Below are 5,655 nucleotides of genomic sequence, written 5' to 3'. Positions count from 1 at the left end.
AAAATACATAAGTTGGGTTGCGGATGTTTAAGAAAAAATAAAACCTAGGATGGGAGGGCCATAGGCCTGTCGATACATGAAGGCCCTCAAAAAATACAAACCGGCATATCGTGGGCTGCACATGTTAAAAAAGAAAGCCTAGACTAGGCAGCCCACAACCCAGTTGATACTTGTTGGTCCACTGATAATAAATGATACCTGCCAGCTCCCCGATGACTAGCCTCGTTGTAAATTTATCTCCTTTAGTAACTACATTGACAAAACCGTGGCCCCCAACGTCAGTATAGCCTTAGGAGGAAGTTTTTTTTTTCAATGAGGCACATGCTTGTGTACGGCCATGGACCTGGTGGGTCCCGACTGTCCGCCTCTCCAGATTCCTCTCGGTTGTTGAGCATGTCCACAATAGCAGACAGCGGCGCCGCGGCGAGCGCACAAAGGCAGAGAGGCCCCGGACGAGAACACACTGAGTCGGGGAAGATGTGCTACAGTAGTGGTAGATGTTGTGCCTAATTTCTAGCGAAAGTACCGGAGTAGCCCAGTGGCCAAGTTCCACTCCCAACCGCTGCTCCGCCCGGGATTGATTCCACATGATGCAATGAAAATATCCACAAATGTTTGCCTCTACCTCTGACATGTGGGTGCCCATTGTCATCTACACACCACCTCCAACACTTGCCAAAACTCCGTCCCTCAGTTTCTTTGTCATTTGCACACTCAACATCGTGTGGGCATTTTGAAAATAGCATATCTTTTTGACTGTGCATCATATGAAGATGTGCTATGCATGAATGTTGATCAACATGATGTTAACTGGCTGGTAATTCCATTTTTGACCATGAATAAAACTTCCAACATGATGTTATCCCTATTTGAAAAGGGCGTGTTAATATAAATGCTCTGCCTCTGAAACTTGCAGTTTCTTATCTGAAACTGAAACTTGCAGTTTCTTCTCTGAGAATCACATTGTCTACACTTTTATATGAAACTACATTTTTTAAAGTGCTAAAAATATATCTCTAGAATTCATGAAATACTTCATATGCTCAATACTACAAATCTGAAATTCAAAAGACATTCATATCTGAAAGTACTCTCAAATCTGAAACACAAAACACAATTCACAACCTGCAAATACTGACAACCCTAAGCTCCTCCTCAGACTATTTGGGGGGGGGGAGTCCCCTCCTATTCCTCGGCGGCAGACAGCCGCCCCGTGGGACAAGGTGAACGACGAGGGAGAGGATGGCGGGGAAGCATCATTACACCAACTGTTTTTCTCCTCTTGCAGTTGGGTTTGGTCGACGAAGACTCCACTGGCTCGCTTTGCCACGACACCCTCACAAACGGCACCATGTAGATGCTCGATCCTTCAATCTCGGGTGGATGCTCCATGTTGGATCGATACTCCCACCATTGCAGCCTCACGATCGAATCTGGTAAATCTGTTTGCTCCATGGCCTAGAGGAGCAGCTCTACATACTCCTGCGCGACTCCCTCCGGGAGTATTGCCGCCTTTTCACTCTTTTCCAAAAAATTGGCCATCATTGTTGCTGTCGCTGCTAATTGCTCCAGGTTTTCAAACTAAGACTGTATCTCCAACATCCTAGCTAGCTTCACAGGGTCGCCGCCTGCGAGCCACACGTATCGGTTATACTCCTCAATCGATCTACTTCTCCACTGCATGTTCACTCGCCGGAGGTGGTTTTTGAATGGAAGACGAGAGGAGCGGCGCTGGTTTTGGATTAGATCGGGAGAGGAGCGCTGGTTTTGGATTGGAACAGGAGAGAAGCGGTGATGGTTTTGAAATGGAAAAGGAGAGGAGCGGCGCTGGTTTGGGATTGGAACAGGAGAGAAGCAGTGATGGTTTTGAAATGGAAAAGGAGAGGAGCGACGCTGGTTTTGGATTGGAACAGGAGTGGAGCGGAGGTGGTTTAAGAGGAGAGGAGCGGCGCTAGTCTTGGAAGTATTTTTTTGTTTTGTGTATTTTGGTTCAAAGTTTGACCACGTACTGTATTTGACAAGCAAAATGTGAATGCATGTCATCAAAAATTGTATCTTTTGGTTCATATCTGAATGTACTTTCAAATTGTATTATTTTTGCAATGTATAGCATATATTTTATTTGTGAAAATCATGGTCAAATATGACCCAGAATACAAGGGAGACTAGTTAATGTGGGGTCGCTTTCTTAATTGAAGGGTAAATTGATTTTGATTTTGATCCAGTCACAGCGCGGCGGCCCTCTCGTCCAATCCTAAATCGCTGTCGCACGCTCCTCTCCATCTTCTCCATTGCAAAAACCACCCCTCTCCTCTCCATCATCTTCATTCCAAAACCACCGTCTCGCCTCTCCCTCTTCTCCATTGCAAAAACACCCCCTCTCCTCTCCATCTTCTCCATTGCAAAACCATCGTCTCGCCTCTCCCTCTTCTCCAACCACCTTCTCCCCTCCTATCTTGCAAAGCTAGCACCAGACCTCTCAGAAGGACATCTATGGAGAGGATGCAACAACGAATCAGGCAGATCGCAGGCGGCGACTAGGCGAAGTTAGCCAAGTTGAAGGAGATCCTTACTTGGTTTGACAACGAGTGGGAGATTTCGAGGATGGTGAGGGCCATGTGGCAATGTATGTGAAAGAGCGAGACGACGGTGATGAGGGCGACGATGTACTCCCCGGCGGAAGTCACATCGCAGTCCTTCGAGTTCATCGAGTATCTCCACTGGGCGATGGAGCAGACAGATTCACCTGAGGCAAAAGTCAAGCGGAGGTGGTCGGCGTATAGGTTGAAGGTCGAGCATCTAGAGGATAACAAATCGATTGAGTATGGTGTGCCATTCGTGAGGGTGCAGTGCCAGCCGGAGCTACAGGAGTGTTCGTTCTCCCATCGCAAGAGGAGGCCGGATGGCACGATGCTGCTTCCCCACCATTCTCCATGGTTCCCCCGCCGCTCGCCTCGTTTCAACAACGGTCGTAGGATTTAAGGTAAGCTTCACACTAACCTAATCTTCCATCTGCTCATGCTTACAATTAGTGTGATGACTAATGAAAATCATATGGGTAAGTACTGGGTAGTACTCCGAGTCTCCGAGTACTATGCCAATCACCCTAAAATAGCTCTGGACCAAAAACAAGGTTGTGACACTCTGTACAAATAAAGAAAAATCAATTCCTACTTCTTTCAGAAAAGAGTACTCCCTACAAAAGTGCCAATATAAGAAACTAGTATTTGACAAGAGGATTTGCTGCCAAGAAAGATCCATCCACTGAGAGCGCTAGCCATCCCACCAGTGGTTGCTACTTCTTGAGCTTGCGTTGGTTTTTCCCTTGAAGAAGAAAGGGTGATGCAGCAAAGTAGAGATAAGTATTTACCTCAGTTTGAGAACCAAGGTAACAATCCAGTAGGAAGTACAAGCAAGTCTCCAATCTATGCACCTACACAAACAATCAAACACTTGCACCCAACACGATAAAGGGGTCGTCAATCCCTTCATGGTCACTTGCAAGGATGAGATCTGATAGAGATAGATATAAAAGATTACTAAAACGTAAAACAAAGTAAAAAAGAATAAATTGCAGCAAGGTATTTTGGATTTTTGGTTTTATAGATCTGAAGATAGATGATGGAAAATAGACCCGGGGGCCATAGGTTTCACTAGAGGCTTCTCTCCTGAAAGAAAACATACGGTAGGTGAAAAAATTACTGTAGAGCAATTGATAGAAAAGCACAAAGTTATGATGATAGCCAAGGCAATGATTATGAATATAGGCATCACGTCTGTGTCAAGTAGATCGAAACGATTTTGCATCTACTACTATTACTCCACACATCGACCGCTATCCAGCATGCATCTAGAGTATTAAGTTCATAAGAATGGACTAATGCCGTAAGTAAGATGACATGATGTATATGGACAAACTTAAGCAATATGATGAAAACCCCATCTTTTTGCCCTTGATGGCAACAACACAATATGTGCCTTGCTACCCTTTCTGGCACTAGGTCAGGACACCGCAAGATTGAAACCAAAACCAAGCACCTCTCCCATTGCAAGAAGAATCGATCTAGTTGGCCAAACCAAACCAATAATTCGAAGCAAAATACAAAGATATTTAATCATGCATATAAGAATTCAAAAAAGACTCAAATAATATTCATAGATAATCTGATCATAAATCCACAATTCATCGGATCTTGACAAACACACTGCAAAAGAATATTACTCCCTCCGTTTTTATTTACTCTGCATATTTGTTTTGGTCAAAGTCAAACTTTACAAACTTTGACAAAGTTCATAGACAAAAATATTAACATACACAATAACAAATCAATACCATTAGATTCGTTGTCGAATGTACTTCCACATTACATAGATTTGTTATGCTAAATATTTATATTCATTTCTATAAATTTGGTCAAACTTTACAAAGTTTGACTTCAGTCAACTCTAATATGCAGAGTAAATAAAAATGGAGGGAGTACATCGGATAGAACTCCAAGAACACGGAGGAGAACATTGTATTGAATATCAAATAGAGAGAATAAACCACCTAGCTACTAGCTATGGAACCGTAGGTCTGTGGTAAACTACTCATTCTTCATCCGTAGGCCAATAGGTTTGATGTAGATGCCCTCCGTGATCGAATCCCTCTCTGGCAGGGTGCCGGAAAAGGCCCCAAGATGGGATCTCACGGGAATAGAGGCTTGTGGCGGCGGAAAAAGTATTTTGGTGGATGCCTCTGATGGTTTGGGAATATGTGCGAATTTATAGGCCAAGAATTAGGGTTGGAGGATTCTCGGGGGGCCCACGAGCCAGGGGGCGCCCCCCAGGGCGTGCCTTGAGGGCTTGTGGAGCCCTCAGGACTCTTCTGACCCCCTCTCCAAGTTCTATGGATGTCTTATAGTCCAAGAAAAATCATCGTAAAGTTTTATTCCGTTTGGACTTCGTTTGATATTCCTTTTTTGTAAAACTCAAAAACAAGGAAAAAAACAGAAACTGGCACTGGGCTCTAGTTAATAAGTTAGTGCCAAAAATAATATAAAATAGCATATTAATGCATATAAAACATCCAAAATAGATGATATAATAGCATGGAACAATAAAAAATATAGATATGTTGGAGACGTATCAAGCCTCCCCAAGCTTAATTTCTACTCGTCCTCGAGTAGGTAAATGATAAAATCAATTTTTTTGATATGGAATGCTACCTAACATATTTATCCATGTAATTTTCTTTATTGTGGCATGAATATTCAGATCCATAAGATTCAAAACAAAAGTTTAATATTGACATAAAACAATAATACTTCAAGCATACTAATAAAGTAATCATGTCTTCTCAAAATAACATGGCCAAAGAAAGTTATCCCTACAAAATCATATAGTCTGGCTATGCTCTATCTTCATCACACAAAATATTTCATCATGCACAACCCCGGTATTGGCCAAGCAATTGTTCCATACTTCAGCATTCTCAAACTTTTTCAACTTTCACGCAATACATGAGCGTGAGCCATGGATATAGCACTATAGGTGGAATAGAATATGGTGGTTGTGGAGAAGACAAAAAGAAGGAGAAAGTCTCACATCAACTAGGCGTATTAACGCGCTATGGAGGTGCCCATCAATAGATATCAATGTCAGTGAGTAGGGATT

This window comes from Triticum dicoccoides, chromosome 2B, assembly GCF_002162155.2.
Source record: "Triticum dicoccoides isolate Atlit2015 ecotype Zavitan chromosome 2B, WEW_v2.0, whole genome shotgun sequence".
Lineage (NCBI taxonomy): Eukaryota > Viridiplantae > Streptophyta > Magnoliopsida > Poales > Poaceae > Triticum > Triticum dicoccoides.
The sequence above is the reverse complement of the archived record's forward strand: the minus strand, read 5'-3'. Positions refer to the sequence as shown.